Source organism: Rattus norvegicus, chromosome 2 (genome assembly GCF_036323735.1).
Source record: "Rattus norvegicus strain BN/NHsdMcwi chromosome 2, GRCr8, whole genome shotgun sequence".
NCBI lineage: Eukaryota > Metazoa > Chordata > Mammalia > Rodentia > Muridae > Rattus > Rattus norvegicus.
Genome location: NC_086020.1, coordinates 112,064,283 through 112,086,216, shown reverse-complemented (window position 1 = coordinate 112,086,216; position 21,934 = coordinate 112,064,283). Strand labels below are relative to the sequence as shown.

General features: G+C 43.6%; 1 pseudogene; it reads left to right on the top strand.

The window, feature by feature from the left end:
• Positions 1 to 18,336: 18,336 nt before the first annotated feature.
• Positions 18,337 to 19,066, top strand: Mrpl54-ps1 (mitochondrial ribosomal protein L54, pseudogene 1; annotated as a pseudogene).
• Positions 19,067 to 21,934: the final 2,868 nt, after the last annotated feature.

Below are 21,934 nucleotides of genomic sequence, written 5' to 3'. Positions count from 1 at the left end.
AATATCATCCTGAGTGAGCTAACCCAATCACAGAAAGACATACATGGTATGCACTCATTGATAAGTGGCTATTAGCCCAAATGCTTGAATTACCCTAGATCCCTAGAACAAACGAAACTCAAGATGGATGATCAAAATGTGAATGCTTCACTCCTTCTTTAAATGAGGAAAAAGAATACCCTTGGCAGGGAAGGGAGAGGCAAAGATTAAAACAGAGACTGAAGGAACACCCATTCAGAGCCTGCCCCACAGGTGGCCCATACATATACAGCCACCCAATTAGACAAGATGGATGAAGCAAAGAAGTGCAGACCGACAGGAGCCGGATGTAGATCTCTCCTGAGAGACACAGCCAGAATACAGCAAATACAGAGGCGAATGCCAGCAGCAAACCACTGAACTGAGAATAGGTCCCCTATTGAAGGAATCAGAGAAAGAACTGGAAGAGCTTGAAGGGGCTCGAGACTCCAAAAGTACAACAATGCCAAGCAATCAGAGCTTCCAGGGACTAAGCCACTACCTAAAGACTATGCATGGACTGACCCTGGACTCTGACCCCATAGGTAGCAATGAATATCCTAGTAAGAGCACCAGTGGAAGGGGAAGCCCTGGGTCCTGCTAAGACTGAACCCCCAGTGAACTAGTCTATGGGGGGAGGGCGGCAATGGGGGGAGGGTTGGGAGGGGAACACCCATAAGGGATGGGAGGGGGGAGGGGGATGTTTGCCCGGAAACCGGGAAAGGGAATAACACTCGAAATGTATATAAGAAATACTCAAGTTAATAAAAAAAAAAAGAGGAAAAAAAAAGAAATACTCAAATTAATAATAAAAAAAAAAGAACCTAAGCATTAAAAACCAAGACTACTTGGCTTCATCAGAACTCAGTTCTCCCATCAAAGCAAATACTGGATATCCCAACACACCAGAAAAGCAAGATTTGGATTTAAAATCACATCTCATAATGATGATAGAGGACTGTAAGAAAGATATAAATAATTCCCTTAAAGAAATACAGGACAACATAAGTAAAGAAGTGGAAGCCCTTAAAGATAAACACAAAAATACCTTAAATATTTACAGGAAAACACAAACAAACAGGAGTAGACAGCAGGAAATACTCAAACTCAGGGCTGAAATCAATCAAGTAGAAAAGACTATATAAAGAATAAACAAAACCAGGAGCTGGTTCTTTGAGAAAATCAACAAGATAGATAAACCCTTAACCAGAATAACCAGAGGGCACAAAGAGAGTATCCAAATTAACAAAATCAGAAATGAAAAGGGAGACATAACAACAGAATCTGAGGAAATTTGAAAGAATCATCAAATCCTACTATAAAAGCCTATGCTCAAACCTGGAAAATCTGAATGAAATGGACAATTATCTAGAAAAATACCAGGTATCAAAGTTAAATCAGGATCAGATAAACAATCTAAACAGTTCCATAACTCCTAAAGAAATAGCCACAGCTCCTTGCTCCAAAACCCCGTGGGAAAGAGAGCTCATCGCCCAGACGTGTGGGCACTCCTGAGACCGCAGGGCAGGAGAGACCGCCACTTCTGCCCACCTTTGCCCACATCCCTGGCCCAAGAGGAAACTGTATAGGGCCTCTGGGAACAGGAAGATAGGGGCACTTAACCTGCAGAAGCCCTGCGGTCCAGACTGCGCCCGGATCTGAAGGGACCTAGTCAAAGAGCTCCCTGTACCCAAATCCCATGGGAGGGAGAGCTAGAACTTCAAAGAGGTAGACATGCCTGGGAAACCAGAGGAGTCTACTCTCTGCCCACATTTCTGACTCTAGAGGAAAATGCCTAGTGCCATCTGGGCTCCCTGTGCACAGGGACCCCGGAGAAGAAGGGGCAGGCTCTTCTGGTTGCTGCCCTCACGGAAAGCTGAAACCGAGCCCCAAGGAGCGACTTCATGCCCGAGACCAGAGGTAAGATGAACTTTTCCGCTCCAAGTGACCTGCCTGGTAGACTCAGGACACATGCCCACAGGAACAGCTGAAAGCCAGTAGACAGGAACGACTACACACCTGAAAACAGAACACTCTGTTCCCATGACTGACTGAATGAAAACAGAGAAACAGGTCTACAGCACTCCTGACACCCAGGCCTATAGGATGGTCAAGTCACTGCCAGAAATAGCAGAACAAGGTAACACCAGAAACAACCTGATATCTAGAGGCAAGCCCAGAAAACCAAGCAACAGAAACCAAGACCACATGGCATCATCAGAGCCCAATTCTCCTACCAAAGCAAACACTGAATATCCAAACACACCAGAAAAGCAAGATCTAGATTTAAAATCACATTTGATCATGATGATGGAGGACTTTAAGAAAGACATAAAGAACTCACTTAGAGAAATGCAGGAAAACACAAGTAAACAAGTGGAAGTCCTTAGAGAGGAAACACAAAAATCCCTGAAAGAATTACAGGAAAACACAATCAAAGAGATGAAGGAATTGAAAATGAAATGGAAACAATAAAAAGAAGCACAAAGGGAGACAACCCTGGAGACAGAAAACCAAAGGAAGAGACAAGGAGCCATAGATAGAAGCATCACCAACAGAATACAAAATATAGAAGAGAAAATCTCAGGAGCAGAAGATGCCATAGAAAACATCGACACAACTGTCAAAGATAATGTAAAACGAAAAAGCTACTGGCCCAAAACATACAGGAAATCCAGGACCCAATGAGAAGATCGAACCTAAGGATAGTAGGTATAGAAGGAGAGTAAAGACTCCCAACTCAAAGAACCAGTAAATATCTTCAACAAAAACATAGAAGAAAACTTCCCTAACCTATAGAAAGAGATGCCCACAAGAAGCCTACAGAACCCAAACAGATTGGACCAGAAAAGAAACTCCTCCCGTTACATAATAGTCAAAACACCAAATGCACAAAACAAAGAAAAAATATTAAAAGCAGTAAGGGAAAAAAGGTCAAGTAACATATAAAGGCAGACCTATCAGAATTACACCAGACTTCTCACCAGAGACTATGAAAGCCAGAAGATCCTAAGAGACCACAAATGCCAGCCCAGGTTACTGTATCCAGCAAAATTCTCAATGAACATAGACGGAGAAACCAAGATATTCCATGACAAAACCAAATTTACACAATATGGTTCTACAAATTCAGCCTTACAAAGGATAATACATGGTAAAGCCCAACACAAGGAGGTAAGCTAAACCCTAGAAAGAGCAAGAAACTAATCATGTTGTAACAAAACAAAGAGAAAACAAGCACACAAACATAATCCCACCTCTAAATATGAAAATAACAGAAAACAACAATCACTATTCCTTAATATCTCTCAACATCAATGGATTGGGCAATTCCCCAATCAAAAGACACAGATTAAGAAACTAGATATGTAATGAGGACCCAACATTTTGCTGCCTACAGGAAACACACCTCAGAGACAGAGACAGACACTACCTCAGAGTGAAAGGCTGGAAAACAACTTTCCAACCAAATGGTCTGAAGTAGCAAGCTGGAGTAGCCATTCTAATATCGAATAAAATTGACTTTCAATTAAAAGTCATCAAAAAAGATAAGGAAGGACACTTCATATTCAGCTAAGGAAAAATCTACCAAGATGAACTCTCAATCCTAAATATCTATGTTCCAAATACAAGGGCACATACATGCATAAAAGAAACCTTACTAAAGCTCACAGCACACATTGCACCTCAAAAAATAATAATAGGAGATTTCAACACCCAACTCTCATCAATGGACAGATCATGGAAACAGAAATTAAACAGAGACATAGACAGACTAAGAGAAGTCATGAACCAAATGGACTTAACAGATATTTATAGAACATTCTATCCTAAAACAAAAGGATATACCTTCTTCTTACCACCTCATGGTACTTTCTCCAAAATTGATCATATAATTGGGCACAGAACAGGCCTCAAGAGATACACAAAGATAGAAATAATCCAATGCAGCCTACCAGACCACCACGGACTAAAGCTGGTCTTCAATAACAATAAGGGAAGAACGCCCACATATACATGGAAGTTGAACAATGGTCTACTCAATGATAACCTGGTCAAGGAAGAAATAAAGAAAGAAATTAACGACTTCTTAGAATTTAATGAAAATGAAGGTACAACATACCCAAACTTATGGAACACAGTGAAAACTGTGCTAAAAGGAAAACTCATAGCTCTGAGTGCCTGCAGAAAGAAACTGGAGAGAGCATACATCAGCAGCTTGACAGCACACCTAAAAGCTCTAGAACAAAAAGAAGCAGATACACCCAAGAGGAGTAGAAGGCAGGAAATAATCAAACTCAGAGCTGAAATCAACCAAGTAGAAACAAAAAGGACTATACAAAGAATCAACAGAACCAAAAGCTGGTTCTTTGAGAAAATCAACAAGACAGATAAACACGTAGCCAGACTAACCAGAGGACACAGAGAGTGTGTCCAAATAACAAAATCAGAAATGAAAAGGGAGACATAACAACAGAAGCAGAGGAAATTCAAAAAATCATCAGATCCTACTACAAAAGCCTATACTCAACTATACTTGAAAATCTGGAGGAAATGGACAACTTCCTAGACAGATACCAGGTACCGAAGTTAAACCAGGAACAGATAAACCATTTAAACAACCCTGTAACTCCTAAAGAAATAGAAGCTGTCATTAAAAGTCTCCCAACCAAAAAGAGCCCAGGTTCAGATGAGTTCAATGCAGAATTCTATCAGACCTTCATAGAACACCTCATACCAATACTATCCAAACTATTTCACAAAATTGAAACAGAAGGAGCACTACTGAATTCCTTCTATGAAACCACAATTACTCGTATACCTAAACCACACAAAGACCCAACAAAGAAAGATAACTTCAGACCAATTTTGCTTATGGATATCAATGCAAAAATACTCAATAAAATTCTCACAAACCAAATCCAAGGACACATCAAAATGATCATCCACCATGATCAAGTAGGCTTCAACCCAGGTATGCAGGGATGGTTCAATATACAGAAATCCATCAATGTAATTCACTATATAAACAAACTCAAAGAAAAAACTATATGAACATCTAATTAGATGCTGAGAAAGCATTTGACAAAATTCAACACCTCTTCATGATACAAGTCCTGGAAAGATTGGGAATTCAAGGCCCATACCTACACATAGTAAAAAACAATATACAGCAAACCAGTAGCTAACATTAAACTAAATGGAGAGAAACTTGAAGCAATCCCACTAAAATCAGGGACTAGACACGACTGCCCACTCTCTCCCTACTTATGCAACATAGTTCTTGAAGTCCTAGCAAGAGCAATCAGACAATAAAAAAAGGTCAAAGGGACACAAATTGGAAAGGAACAAGTCAAAATATCACTATTTGTAGATGATATGATAGTATACTTAAGTGGCCCCAAAAGTTTACTAGAGAACTACTAAACCTGATAAACAACTTCATAAGTGGCTAGGAATAAAATTAACTCAAACAAATCAGTAGCCTTCCTCTATGCAAAGGATAAACAGTTTGAGGAAGAAATTAGGGAAATGATACCCTTCATAATAGTCATAAATAATAAAAAAAAAAACCTCGGTGTGACTTTAACCAAGCAAGTGAAAGATCTGTACGATAAGAACTTCAAGCCTCTGAAGAAAGAAACTGAAGAAGATCTCAGAAGATGGAAAGATCTCCCATGCTCATGGATTGGCAGGATTAATATAGTAAAAAATGGCCATTTTACCAAAAGTGATCTAAAGATTCAATGCAATCCCTATCAAAATTCCAATCCAATTCTTCATAGAGTTAGAAAGAACAATTTGCAAATTCATTTGGAATAACAAAAAACCCAGGATAGCAAAAACTATCCTCAACAATAAAAAAACCTGTGAGGGAATCACCATCCCTAAGGTCAAGCAGTATTACAGAGCAATAGTGAAAAAAAACTGTATGGTATTGGTACAGAGACAGGCAGGTAGACCAGTGGAATAGAATTGAAGACCCAGAAATGAACCCACACACCTATGGTCACTTGATTTTTGACAAATGAGCCAAAACCATCCAATCGAAAAAAGATAGTATTTTCAACAAATGGTGCTAGTTCAACTGGAGGTCAGCATGTAGAAGAATGCAGATCGATCCATGCTTATCATCCTGTACAAAGCTTAAGTCCAAGTGGATCAAGGACTTCCACATCAAACCAGATACACTGAATCTAATAAAAGAGAAAGTGGGGAAGAGTCTCAAACATATGGGCACAGGGGAAAATTTCCTGAACAGAACACCAATGACTTATGCTCTAAGATCAAGAATCAACAAATGGGACCTCATAAAATTACAAAGCTTCTGTAAAACAAAGGACATTGTGATTAGGTCAAAATGGCAACCAGCAGATTGGGATAAGATCTTTACCAATCCTACATATGAAAGAGGGCTAATATCCAAAATATACAAAGAACTCAAGAAGTTAGACTCCAGAGAGCCAAATAACCCTATTAAAAATGGGGTACAGAGAAAGAACCCAGATGCCCTTCAACAGAGGAATGGATACAGAAAATGTGGTACATCTACACAATGGAATATTACTCAGCTATCAAAAACAATGACTTTATGAAATGCATAGGCAAATGGTTAGAACTGGAAAATATCATCGTGAGTGAGGTAACCCAATCACAGAAAAACACACATGGTATGCACTCATTGATAAGTGGCTATTAGCCCAAATGCTTGAATTGCCCTAGATGCACAGAACAAATGAAACTCAAGAGGGATGACCAAAAGGCGAATGCCTCACTCCTTCTTTAAAAGGGGAACAAGAATACCCTTGGCAGGGAATAGGGAGGCAAAGTTTAAAGCAGAGGCAGAAGGAACATCCATTCACAGCCTGCCCCACATGTGGCCAATATATATAACCACCCAATTAGATAAGATGGATGAAGCAAAGAAGTGCAGGCCGACAGGAACCGGATGTAGATCTCTCCTGAGAGACACAGCTAGAATACAGCAAATACATAGGCAATGCCAGCAGCAAACCACTGAACTGAGAACGGGACCCCCGTTGAAGGAATCAGAGAAAGGACTGGAAGAGCTTGAAGGGGCTCGAGACCCCATATGAACAACAATGCCAACCAACCAGAGCTTCCAGGGACTAAGCTACTACCCAAAGACTATACATGGACTGACCCTCCAACTGCATACATAGCAATGAATAGCCTAGTAAGAGCACCAGTGGAAGGGGAAGCCCTTGGTCCTGCCAAGACTGAACCCCCAGTGAATGGGATTCTTGTGGGGAGGGCGGTAATGGGAGGAGGATGGGGAGGAGAACACCCATTTGGGGGGGAGGGGTTAGGGAGATGTTGGCCCGGAAACCAGGAAAGGGAATGACAATTGAAATGTAAATAAGAAATACTCAAGTTAATAAAGATAAAAAATGGGGTACAGAGCTAAACAAAGAATTCACAGGTGAGAAGCACCTAAAGAGATGTTCAAAATCCTTAGTCATCAGGGAAATGCAAATCAAAACAACCCTGAGATTCTACCTCACACCAGTCAGAATGGCTAAGATCAAAAACTCAGGTGACAACAGATGCTGGTGAGGATGTGGAGAAAGAGGAATACTCCTCTATTGTTGGTCAGATTGCAAGCTGGTATAACCATTCTGAAAACCATGTGGAGCTTCCTCAGAAAATTGGGCATTGCACTACCTGAGGACCCAGTCATAGCACACCTGAGCAAATACCCAAATGATGCTTCCACATACAACAAAGACACGTGCTCCACTATGTTCATAGCAGCCTTATTTATAACAGCCAGGAGCTGGAAAGATCTCAGATGTCTCTCAACAGAGGAATGGATACAGAAAATGTGGTACATCTACACAATGGAGTACTACTCAGCTATCAAAAACAATGACTTTGTGAAATTCATAGGCAAATGAATGGAACTAGAAAATATCATCCTGAGTGAGGTAACCCAATCACAAAATAATACACATGGTATGCACTCACTGATAAGTGGATATTAGACCAAACACTCAAATTACCCAAGATGCAATGCACGGGCCACATGAAACTCAAGAAGGATGATCAAAATGCGGATGCTTCACTCCTTCTTAAAATGGGAATAAAAATATCCACAGGAGGGGATACAGAGGCAAAATTTAGAGCAGTGACTGAAGAAATGGCCATTCAGAGCCTGTCCCACATGTGGCCCATACATATACAGCCTCCAAAACTAGATAAGAAGGATGAGGCTAAAAAGTGCATGCTAGCCTTATTTATAATAGCCAGAAGCTGGAAAGAACCCAGATGCCCTTCAACAGAGGAATGGATACAGAAAATGTGGTACATCTACACAATGGAATATTACTCAGCTATCAAAAACAATGACTTTATGAAATTCGTAGGCAAATGGTCGGAACTGGAAAATATCATCCTGAGTGAGGTAACCCAATCACAGAAAAACACACATGGTATGCACTCATTGATAAGTGGCTATTAGCCCAAATGCTTGAATTGCCCTAGATGCCTAGAACAAATGAAACTCAAGATGGATGATCAAAATGTGAATGCTTCACTCCTTCTTTAAAAGGGGAACAAGAATACCCTTGGCAGGGAAGAGAGAGGCAAAGATTAAAACAGACACAGAAGGAACACCCATTCAGAGCCTGCCCATGTGGCCCATGCATATACAGCCATCCAATTAGACAAGATGGATGAAGCAAAGAAGTGCAGGCCGACAGGAACCGGATGTAGATCTCTCCTGAGAGACACAGCCAGAATACAGCAAATACAGAGGTGAATGCCAGCAGCAAACCACTGAATTGAGAATAGGATCCCTGTTGAAGGAATCAGAGAAAGAACTGGAAGAGCTTGAAGGGGCTCGAGACCCCTTATGAACAACAATGCCAAGCAACCAGAGCTTCCAGGGACTAAGCCACTACCTAAAGACTATACATGGACTGACTCTGGACTGTGACCTCATAGGTAGCAATGCATATCCTAGTAAGAGCACCAGTGGAAGGGGAAACCCTGGGTCCTGCTAAGACTGAACCCCCAGTGAACTAGACTGTTGGGGGGAGGGCGGCAAGGGGGGGAGGATGGGGAGGGGAACACCCATAAAGAAGGGGAGGGGGGAGGGTATGTTTGCCCAGAAACCGGGAAAGGGAATAACACTCGAAATGTATATAAGAAATACTCAAGTTAATAAAAAAAAAAAAAGTGCATGCTAACAGGAACCGGATGTAGATCTCTCCTGAGAGACACAGCTAGAACATGTCAAATACAGAGGCGAATGCCAACAGCAAACTACTGAACTGAGAGCAGGATCCCCATTGGAGGAATTAGAGAAAGGACCAAAAGAGCTGAAGAGGCTTTCAACCCCATAAGAACAACAACGCCAACCAACCAGAGCTTCCAGAGACTAAACCACTACCCAAAGACTGGACTGACCCTGGGCTCCAACTGCATATGTAGCAGAGAATAGCCTTGTTGGGGCACCAGTGGAAGGGGAAGCCCTTGGTCCTGTCAAGGTTGGACCCCCAGTGTAAGGGATTGTTGGGGGAGCTGTAATGGGGATGGATATGGAGGGAAACACACATGTAGAAGGGGAGGTAGAGGGTTTAGGGAGCTGATGGACAGGAACCCGGGAAAAGGAATAACATTTGAAATGTAAATACATACCCAATTTAATAAAAATGCAAAAGAAAACATCAAAAAAAGAGAGTCATATACTGGGGGCTGGAGACACAGCTCAGTGGTTAAGAGCACTGACTACTCTTCCAGAGGCTCTGAGTTCAATTCCCATGCAACCACATGCTGGTTCACAATCGTCTGTTAATGGGATCCGATGCCCTCTTCTGGTGTGTCTGAAGACAGCTACAGTATACTTATATAAATAAAAATTAATAATAAAAAATTCATATACCTTGTATGCAAGTTACATGCAAATTATTACACATATGAATGCAGGATCCAAAATATTAATGTTATACAGTATATGGAATGTATATAATACAATATAAAAAGCTAATGGTGACTGGAAATGCTGTTGCCAACCAATCTAAAACTTTAAATGTAAACATGTATTCTTTTCATGTGTAGGGGAAGGGGACTTAAAGGCTGGGTCTTACTTACATAGCCCAATCTGGCTTCAAACTCTACATCCTCCTTCCGTTAGCTGTGCTGAGGTTACAGGGGTCTAGGGAATGACTCGGTGGTTAAGACCTCTTTCTGCTCTGAGTTCAGGTCCCAGCACACACGTCAATCAGGAGCTCACAACTGCCTGTATTTACAATTCAAGGAGTTCTAACACCCTCTTCTGGTTTCCAAAAGCACACTTCCATCCATGGTACATACACATGTGTGCACATGTGTGTGAGCACAAACACACACACACATACACACACACACACACACACACACACACAGTAAGTTAAAAATAATTTTTAAAAAGTAGTTGAACAAATTGCTTTTAGTTCCTGAATCTCTTTGCACTACTAAGTGTAATGTGTGTTAACTGTGCTAACAGGGAAGTCAGGGGTTGGGGGGTGGGGGATGATCTATTACCAGAAAAGAGTGTATCAAAGGCTTGGAAGTGAGCCTGATGTAACAGCTGGCTGGTTTCAGAAACCTTGGTGTGATAGGTTATCTAATAGAGTCTTTTCCCTTGGTGTGATAGGTTATCTCATAGAGTCTTTTCCCAGGCAGTGTTACAGTTCTTGTTTGCAGATGCTCACAGACAACAGAGTAATTCTCGCACAACTTTATTCCTCCTAGGTAGAATCTTATATACAGTTTCAGGGTGGGTTGGATTTGACAGCAGATGCTTCCTATTGGCTTGACCTGAGATGCCTCATTAATGTGACCTATGGGGGGCATAAGGGGCTGTGGCTATATGACAGGGGCCTGGAGTTAGGAGCAGGTGAAACTCCTACCATCTCCTCTGGGTCTCCGGGGCTTCAAGGCCTAGCTGGACCTTACCATGCTTCCTTTCATGGTCCACCACCCCACACACTTATAAGGGAATATTATCCACAAAGTGCAAAATAACCATACTACAATCCACAGACCCAAGAAGCCAAAAAAGCAAGGAAGACCCAAGGGAGGATGCTTGACTCCCATTCAGAAGGGGAAATAGACATTGGAGGTGGACAGAGGGAGGGAACTGGGATGGGGAGAGATGGAAATTGGCTGGACCTGGGTGGGGATGGGGAGGGGAGGAGTGCATCTCTATGTCCTGTGACAGAGACCAGGGATGGGGAAGGCTCCAGGGTGTCTATGAGGGTGAGTCTAGCTGAGACTTCCAGCAGTGAGGGATATGGATCCTCAAGTGGCTGCCTCCTGTGGTCCGGCAGGACTCCCAGTGGAGGGATAAGTGCACCACCTCACCCACAAAACCTTCCACCCCAAATTTGTACTGCCTCCAAGAAGTGTAGGGTCAAAGACAGAGCAGAGACTGAAGGAATAGCCAACCAATGACTGGCCCAACTTGTCCATCCTGTGGGTAAGAACCAATCCCTGATGCTATTAATGATACTATTATGCTTGCAAACAGGAGCCTATTGCAACTGTCCTCTGAGAGGCTCCACCCAGATGCCAATAGAAACAGAGGCAGAGACCCAGAGCTGAACATTAGATGGAGCTAGGGAAGTCTTGTGGAAGAGTTGGGGGAAGGATTGAGGAACTCAGAGGGGATAGGGACTCCACAAGAAGACCAACAGAGCCAATTAACCTGAACCCTTGGGGACTCCCAGAGACTGAACCAACAACCAAATAGCAAACATAGGCTGGACCCAGATGCCCAACCCCTGCACATATGTAGCAGACTGCAGCTTGGTCCTCATGTGGGTCCCTCACAAACTGGAGCAGGGCTGTCTCTAATCTGTTCCCCTAAATGGGCTGTCTGGTGTGGCCTCAGTGGGAGAGGATGCACATGGTCCTGCAGTGACTTGAGGTGCTGGGGAGGGTTGATACCCAGGAGGGACCTCCTCCATCTCAGAGTTGAAGGAAAGGGGTGGGAGCAGGGGTCATGTGAGGGAGGATTGGGAAGAGAGGGTCTGCAATTGGGATGCAAAGTGAATGAATAACTGAATGAATGAATGAATGAATGAATGAATGAATGAGGAGAAAGAAAGAAAATGAAAGAAATGTTGTCCTTTATAAGAGTCGCCATGGTCATGGTGTCTCTTCACAGCAGTGCAAACCCTAACTAAGACACCAAGTGACCTAATGGCCTCCTCTGGCCTCTCTGGACACCCAAACACAAGTGCTGCATGCTTACACTTAACCACGCAATGAACCAAAATTAAAATTTTAAAATAAACATATACATATCTTAAAATACATTTATACAGACAAAGAATATATTCCAACTTCTCTGAAGAGCCAAGATTCAAACATATGTGCCTGTGAGTAAACTAATTAATTTATCAATTTCCTGACTCATAAATCACAAAAGATTAAAGATTATTGGGGAAATATTTGTGATGTAGTCATCACAAATATGAGTGTTCGGTATATCCTGTTACCTGTTGCTAGTGTTTCCCTCTAGATTTTCTGCAGTATTTTCTTTTTACAAATATTGTTTTGCCCTTAGAACTCCAGGAAACTTAGAAAACAGTTTAGAAATAGGAAATGATCCAGAGTACTGTTTTTGGTTTTGGTTTTGAGACTGGGTCTGGATGTGTTTGAATTTCATATGTAGGGAAAGGTGGCCTTGAGCTTGTGGTCCTCCTGCCTCTACATTCAGCATGCTGGGATTGTGAGTATGCCATTAGTCCAGCACAAGGATGTGCATCTGGTGGCTTTTAATGTCATTGAAATGTATCTACAATCTTAAATGAAAGCTAAACCACACACTGTGACATCAGTGTTTGACGAGCTCCTCTATCTTACGTTTTGAAATTAACGAATCATACAACTTCTTTTGTCTCTGATGTACCGATCATGTCAGCCAAGCCAAGGAGGAAGGAGGGCACATCACTCCATCCACAGCGACCATGTTCCCTTTGGTTTACAGCAATTTCCCTCTATTACATCATGCCAATTTCAGAACTGGAAAAACATAAATAAAAGCAGCCGCGTCATTGGGGCTTAGAGGTCACTTTAATTTGGCTACGTGGAACTTCATGTGCTGTTTGGGACACAAATTTATTATGGGCCCAGTGAAAAGAACAAACGTTGACCGTGAGGGCAGATAGAACATTGTTCATTGCATTATCTTGTTATTCAACTCCCACTCAGCAGAACTGGAAGAAATAATCCAAGCTTGGCTGTAACAAGCCTGTCTAGAGTCTCAATCCTAGCAACCAACTTGGGGCGGAATCGTAGAATGTATGTGGATAATAGGGCTAAACCCCAGGTAAGTCTTGAAGTAGGGAACTCTATCTGGTGGTAAACTTCGTCTCCTGCTTCTATACCATTCCCTTCCTCCCAGCCCGTGTTTGTTCCAGGCCTCCTTTTTCTGTGTTTTCTCAACAAACTCTGTTCTTCTCCTTGACTGGCAAAATTAACTTAAGGAAGGATGGCCTATCATAGCTCAGAGTTTGGGGGCTCAGTCCAGCCTGGTGGAGAAGTCACAGCAGCAGATGTGTAGGGTATCTGCTCACATTGTATCCGTGGACAGGGAGCTGAGAGAGATGAACGGCTGGTGCTTGCTTGTTTTTTCATTTGTCTTCCGTTGGGGAGTCAGACCATGAGACTGCCATGAAAGGCTAGCCTTCCCACTCAATTAACTTAATCTAAAAAGACACTCAGGCACACCCAGGAGTTTGTCATCTAGGGGGAATCTAGATTCTGACCAGTTGACAATACCCACCATCATTGTCAAGATCATAGTCGGACACTGAGGGAAGTCAAGGCTAGAACTAGAGGAAAGATGATCTTTGGTTTGTTCTCTCTGGCTTGCTCAGTGTACTTCCTTATATAGGCCAGGACCACCTGCCCGTGGATGGCATTGCCCACAGTGGCCGGGGTCCTCCCATATTAACAGTAATATTAAAAAATGCACACCAGACTTACCTATAAGTCAATCTGAGTTGTCACAATCGAGTTTCCCTCTTCCTAAATCACTTGTGTCAAGTAGACAAAAACCAATAAAACCAAACACACGCGTGCACGCGCGCACACACACACACACACACACACACACACACACACACACACACACACAGAGCCAGTGCTGGGTTTAGTATTCACAGGGAGCTCTCATCCAGGGCCTAGTAAGCAGAGAGAGAATTAGTTCCTCATTCTTGACATCAGCCATGTCCCTTCATGGGTCAGCGTCAGAGGAACCAGCCAGGTGTGATCTCTTTGACTTCATCCTTCTGCCTAGGCCTCCCAACTCCTGAACTAGAATCAACAGAGACCCTCATGTCATCTGCATTGGTCAGACCTTCTGGTCCATAGCCAAGCAAAGAAGGGTCGTGATTGGTCTGGAAGGAGGACATTGAGTGTGTAGGGTCTGGAGGCTAAATCTCGTGCCTGGTGTTTTTTGCGGGACAGTAATATACTGAAAGCAAATAGATGTTGTTCTGTTTCACACAGGCAAACTAGCTCTCTTCTACTGCAGGAGCAATTGCTCTTCAATTTCAATGGCACTTAGCAGAAATAATAAGTGTAGTTCTGGTACAATATCTATGTCCATTATCTTGGCTCAGATGGATGAAAACAGTAACTAAAAATATACTACTAGCCTATTTGTTTCTGAGACTGAATCTCAGGTACACAGGGCTGGCCATGAACTCATTGTACGACCTTGGACTTCTAATCCCCCTGTCTATACTCCCCCAAGCACTTGGATTAGAGGTGTTCATTATCACACTTGATCCCTGGGGTGCTCGGGATCCAACAAACTCAGGCTTCACGTATGTTAGATAAGCTGTCTATCACTGAGCCACACCCCTGACCTACATCATTTTTTGGTGTGCTGACCTTATAGCAGAAACATTTTTTATTATTGTTGTTTGTGTTTTAAAACTTTGCTTAGACAGTCAGAGAAAATCTACTGTGGCACAATTTGCCTCAAATCCATTCTGAGTTGTATATTTGCTTTTCCTATTTAAAAAAAATACAATTTACTCTTCCTTTCCACCACAAAAACATTAACAAGCCACAGGTAATCTCTCCGAAAATTGCTTCCTATCTTTTGCCACTCTCTCCTGAACATCGGTTGTATACATCCCTTGCTCTGCTGATGCTCAACACCAGGCTTGCCTTTCCAGAGAAGAAAACCTCTGGGCTACCTTGACCTTCTGAATAGGAATCTGCATCCCGACTAGATGCAGGACTGACTCCCATATGCAGGGTGACATTTTAGAAATACTGGCTTGGGGTGTGTGTTGGGGGGAGGGGGTGCTGGAGATGACTCACTGGTTGAGAGAGCACTGGCTATTCTCCTCGAGGACCCTGGTGTGGCTTTCAGTACCCACATGCTGGCTCCATAGCTTCTGAGTCCATGGTTGACAAAGCTGTGTCTTGCCCAGCAAGGTCCAGGTAAGACTGAGGCCATTGGTCCAGACTCACCTTTGACCTGCAGAACTAGAACTAAGACCTCCTTCTCACCTTTTAGTTCCTGCTGTATCCTCTGTACCATGTGAGCCAAGATCCAAAGTTTTCCCTTTAATCCTGAACATACTATATCTGTTTTTGTTTTTGTTTTTGTTTTTGTTTTTTGTTTTTGTTTGTTTGTTGTTTTGTGGCCATCTCACAGATGTGTCTGCTGAGCTTTGCTGGGATGGACATGGTGTTTTGACTTGGGAAGGCCACGCAGCCTCTTGTCACTTGATATTTTCTGAGGTGGTTCCTTCACATCAGAGGAAGCACGATGCAGTGCACGGGGTCTTCCAACAGCACAACAAAGCCAGGAAGGTCCTGTTCTCTCCCACTACAATGAACAGGCCTTCGAAACACAGAACGCCATTTCCCCCAAAGTGGATAGCAAATATATCTACCCTGAATAAAACCACAGAAATAATATAAAATTTAAAAAGCTGAAACCCTGTGGTGGGCAGAGGGATGAGTCAGGATTTGACAAAGGACCAGGGTGAGTCCTGGTTGTCGTGTTTGGAAAACTCATTTTCTTTCAGGTAGTCAGGAGAATTCAAAAATTTCCCTCTACTGCAAAACCATACATAATTTAACTTGTTCTGTGACAAAATATGACACTGCTTCTTGATCATCGTTTGTAAATAAAAGAAAATGTTTTCTTTTCAATTTTGAGGAAAACAGCATACGTGTGAGGTGGCTAGCGTCACTGACTTTCACGGGCGCCCTCTGCTGGCACCTGCTGGACACATTTTTCTTCTTTCTTTCTTTCTTTCTTTCTTTCTTTCTTTTTAAATCTTTTATACATCTATTGTGGACTTCAGTGTTTTGTTTCGTTTTCACGAAATAAGATTTTAGGCACTGGGTAGAAAGAAAAACACCTGCCAAAAAAAGTCCCATAAACCAAGAATGATAGGACACACCTAAACGACAGCACCTTAGAGGCTCAGGCAGGAGGCTTATGGGGAGCGCTACAGCATAGTGCATCTGAGTTAGTATGGGACGCAAAGTGAAACCCTGTCTTATACAACAACAAGGGAGAGAGGGACCCGGTTAACTTGGTTGAGTACTTGCTTGGCACACAGGAAGCTATGTAAACCTGGCATGATGGCGCACACCTGTAATCCCAACACTGAGAAGGTGGAGCGGGAGATTCACACACTCAACCTGATCTTCAACCTCGCAGGGAGTTTGCGGCCAGATTAGGAGGAAGAGGAGGGGAAGGGGGAAGGAAGAGGAGGAGGAGAGGGGGAGGAGGGGGGAAGAGGAGGAGGAGGAGAAAAAAGAAGGGGTTTTGATCTTAACAATGCAAACAATGCTGGGTAAAATGGATCACCACTGTAATCCCAGCAGAAACAAGAGGATCAGAGGTTCAGAGTGACCCTCAACTGCCAAGCATCAGTTGTCTCGCAACCATGCTGCACCTGACACTCAGCTACACAACGAGTTTGGGAGCAGCCTAGGATATTTAAACACCTATTAAGAAATTAATTTTAAAAGGGGAGGAAGCGGCAAGCTGGACCATTGGGTATATTCACTTGGTGCCAAACTTGACAGCCTCAGTTCAATACTTGTGACCCACGTTTTGTTTTGAGACAGGGTCTTAAATCACTATGTAGTCCTGGTTGCTCTGGAACTTGCTACATAGTGGTCTATGCTGGCTTTGAATTCACAGAGGTCCACCTACCTCTGTTGGAATTAAAAATGTGTGCCACCATGATCATGAGAGAGAGAGAGAGAGAGAGAGAGAGAGAGAGAGAGAGAGAGAGAGAGAGAGGTTTTCTGTGTAAATATAGAAAACTTTAAAAATTCAGGTGGGGGTGGAGGTGCTGGAGAGATGGCTCAGTGGTTAAGAGCACTGACTGCTCTTCCAGAGGACCTGAGTTCAAATCCATGAAACCACATGGCGGCTCCCAACTATCTGTAATAGGATCCGATGTGATCTTCTGGTGTGTCTGAAGGCAGCTACAGTGTAGCAGTGGGTAAGCGATAACAGTTGCAGCAGGGCTGTGTAGAACAAGCAAAGGTGAGAGAGATAGCAACTGAGCAGCACTGTGCTGTGAGACCCAGGCTAACCCAGGAGCTGAGTATGTGTCTGATCCTCGTGTGGTGGAAGATTTATCGCAACACTTGCTCTTACATCCCTCATACTCTAAGGCTTTCCAAGGAAGATTGTCAGATCATTCGTAGGCCATGGGTTAGCACCCTGAGGGCCTGGGATGTAGCTCCTGTTGAGGATACCTGAGGCCTGAGACTGACCCTAACACTGTGAAGAGCAAAAGGACGTTTGTTTTAAATGCACAGTCAGTATTTTTATTTATTTATAAAATATTTTGTTTGTAGATAAGTCTCTTCTCTCTTTTCAACAGAACCTCAGTAGCCAAAACTAGGCATGAACTTGCTGTGTAGTCAAGGATGCCCTTGTACATCTGACCCTCACATCACCCTGCCTTAACTGTATTTGACACGAACTTGTTAGAAGCACAGAGAATAATTATATAATTCTTAAAAAAATGAATTTTGGGGAGAGGAGTATTTTTCTGCAGCAAACATTTTTTGAAAGTTAGCTGTGGAAACTGGGCGTGGTGACACACAACTATAATTCCAGCCTGAGGAGGTGGAAGAATAAGGACTAAGAAGTTCAAGGTTGTCCTCAGCCACAAAGCAACATTGAAACCAGCCAGGGCTATATGAAACTATGTCTCATCCTTTTCTTACATGTGCCAAGGTCTCAAACCCACGATCTTCCTGCCTTACCCCCCTGCACAGTGAAGGCTGGTATTACAGGTATGTGTCAAGTGGTATGTGACCATTTGATATGGTCCTAGCTAGAGTTTTATTACAGTGAAGAGGCACTATAACCATGGTAACTCATATAAAGAAAAATATTTAATGGGGCTGGCTTAGAGTTTGAGAGGTCTAGCCCATTACCATCATGGCAGGAAACATGCAGCAGGCAGGCAGGCAGGCTTGGTGCTGGAGAAAGAACTGAGAGTTCATGCACGTGTGAGCGGCCGGCGAGCATCATGGAGGCCGCCAGTCTCCTCGGGGCAACCCGGGTGTGGGCCCGCTGGCATCCCCGGGCGCTCCGGGTCCCCGGGAGACCTGGAGAATCTTTATCCGGGAATATGCCAAGAAGTCAGTCAGCAAGGGTGGCAAGGGTGGCATGGCCGCTGAGGCCCTGAAGGACCCCGAAGTGTGCACAGACCCCTCTCAGTTCACCACACATGCCATGGAGGTCAACATCTACAAGGAAGGCCAGTAGGTGGCCCTGAAGTCAGACTCCGAGTACCCGACATGGCTGTTCCAGGTGGACCTGGGTCCCCCCAAAAAGCTAGAGGAACTAGTACTGGAGTCCCGAGAGTACTGGCGACTGCTTCGCAAACAGAACATCTGGCGTCACAAGAGGCTGAGCAAAAACAAGAAGCTGTAGTGTGAGTGTGGGCACCTCCTCCCAGGAGCCAGCCTGGTGCCAGCCAGAACCGGAAGAACTGAGTCCTTTATGCGCTCACCGTGGCGTGCAGGCCTTACACACACTAAATAAACAAAGATGAAAAAAAAAAAAAAAAGAACTGAGAGTTCTACATCTGGATCTGCAGTCAGCAGGCAGAGAAACAGCCTTTGAGATTCTGAGACCTCAAAAGGCACTCCCTAGGGATACACTTCCTCCAACAAAGCCACACCTACTCTAACAAGGCCATACTGTAAACCAAGTATTCAAACACGTGAGTGTATGGGGCCATTCCTACTCAAACCACCACAGATACCAATATAGACCGATCAGTCCAGAGAGACTTCCTCAATTCCTATATTTGTTGTAGATTGAATAAGATTAGCTTCCATAAGCTCTATATTTGGTTACCAGGCAGGGCACTATGTAAAAGGATTAGGATTAAGAGGTGTGGTTTGTTGGAGGAAGTGTGTCTCTGGGGGTGGGTTTAGATGTTTCAAAAGCCGATGTCAAGCCCAGAGTCAGTCAGTCAGTCTGTCTGTCTGTCTTGTCTATGGATCAGAATATACCTCTTAGCTACTGCTCTAGCACCTGTGTGCCTCCAGCCATGCTCCCCAATATGATGATAATGAACTAAACCTCTGAAACTGCAAGTAAGCACTCAATTACTTTATCTTGTCACAGTTGCTTTGGTCATGGTGTCTCTTCAGAGCAATAGAACAGTGACTGAAACAGGAGTTGGTAACAGAAGTGGGGTGTTACTGTGACATGCCTGATCATGCTGTTTGTTCTAGAAATATAGACTTTGGGATTTGGGGCTAGACAGGCACTTGAACACTTTCAATGGGTCATCCCAAGAGGAGTGTGGAAGACTGTGGTGCTCAGAGAAATGTAGATATCATGGCAGCCCAGATCAAGAGGTGTCATAGGGAAAGAATGTTAGTAATTTGTTTAGAGAGTTATTCTTGTGATATTTTGGGAAGAATATGGCTTTTTTTTCCCCTTGTTCTGCCACCACCACAGAATCTGAGGCTATACTAGAGAGTTTTCAATCAATGGCACTGGCAGAGGAGATTTCAAGATACTCTAGTATTGATTATGTTGTGTAGTTTTTAGTGGCCAGGATTATACAGATCTCTAATGAAAAGGAGCAAGCTGGACAATGAGAAATAAAAAAAAAAATGTATAGTTTGAGAAAAGGAGCACCAAAAAGCATAAAAGAGATAAGTTCAGTGGACAGACACACACACACACACACACACACACACACACACACACACACAAAGATTTAAAGAAAAGGCTGATATGAAATAGGTTAGAGAGAGTGGTGATGTCAGGGAGGAAAGCTGATGCCGAGGGAACTGAACAAGGGGGCCAAGTCCAACTCCAGCAAGCAGCAGAATTTGGCAACTTAGCCCATGTGGTTCTGGCTTTGGAGTCAAAGATAGAAGGAAGAGAGTGTCTTAGTTAGGGTTTTACTTCTGTGATCAGACACCATGACCAAGGCAAGTCTCATGAGGACAACATTTAATTGGGGCTGGCTTACAGGTTCAGAGATTCAGTCCATTATCATCAAGGTGGAGCATGGCAGCATCCAGGCAGGCATGGTGCAGTAGGAGCTGAGAGTTCTGCATCTTCATCTGAAGGCAGGTAGGAGAAAACTAGCTTCCAGGCAGCTAGGATAAGGGTCTCAAAGCCCATGCCCACAGTGACACACCTACTCCAACCAGGCCACACCTCCAAATAGTGCCACTCCCTGGGCCAAGCATTTACAAGCTATCACAGATGTTATGAAATCTCCCTCTCCACCTAAAGAAAGCTGCTGAGGCCAGACGTATGTCAGAGCTATCTCTGCATGGAGGCCCAGAGAGTCTATGTGTGAAGCATGAAGGTAAAGCCTGGACTTCAGTGGAAACCCCAAGATGATGGAGATGCCATAGCCACGGGACAGCTGACAAGGAGAGCTGTAAACAAGGTGTGGAACCAGCCCAGGAGAGAGAAGTGTGTGTTGTCAGCAAGGCTTAAAGGGGTTTTCCACCTGAAGAGCGCTTTGATATCAGACGTGAACACAGAATTTGAAGATTGTTCAGCTGGCTTGCAGCCTTTCTTTGGTCTAGCATTTCCTCACTATGCTGCTTTCCATCCCTTTGGGAGTGGTAATGTATATCCTGTGCCCTATGTTGGAATCATGTGGTCTGCTTTTTTTATGTTGATTTTACAGGGGGTTTCAGTTAAGAGATTGCTGTGAGTTCAGAGAGACTTTGGGCTTTGAAACAGCGTTGAGACTGTGGGACTACAGGGGCTTTCTGAAGGTGGGTTGAATGCATTTTCACAGTATGGCTACAAGCCTATGGGGGCCAGAGAGTGGAATGTATCATGCTGATAACGGACCAAACCGCTGAGACAGCAAGCAGGCCCCCAGTTACTTTGTCTTGCAACAGTTGCCTTGGTCATGGTTCTTCCCAGCAACAGAACAGTGACTGAGACTCCTAGCTGTCTGGAAGGCAGTATTCTAGCAGCCTTCAGATGAAGACATAGAGCTCTCAGCTCCTCCTGTACCATGCCTACCCGGGTGCTGCCATGCTCTACCTTGATAATGGACTGAGTGAGTGATATGAACTTACCATAACACATTGGGGAAACATGACCGGCTTTAGAATTTGTTTTCACTATTAATACTGATACCATGAGTGGTTCGAGCCCACTCATCTTTTCTAATATCAGCACTGAGGACAGACATGGGACTCCAGAGTCTGTCCACAGAAGGCTTCGCTTGGACAGCGGAAATTAGTATCATCCGGAAGGTCACAAATCACCTGTCTGTGACAAAATTACAGTTTATCTAGGGGAAGAAGAGTTGGGCTGTGACCTGGATACAAAGAAAGAAAGGGGTCAGTGGTTCCCGTTGGAACCAGACAGTGTAGGCAAGGGAAGGGCCGG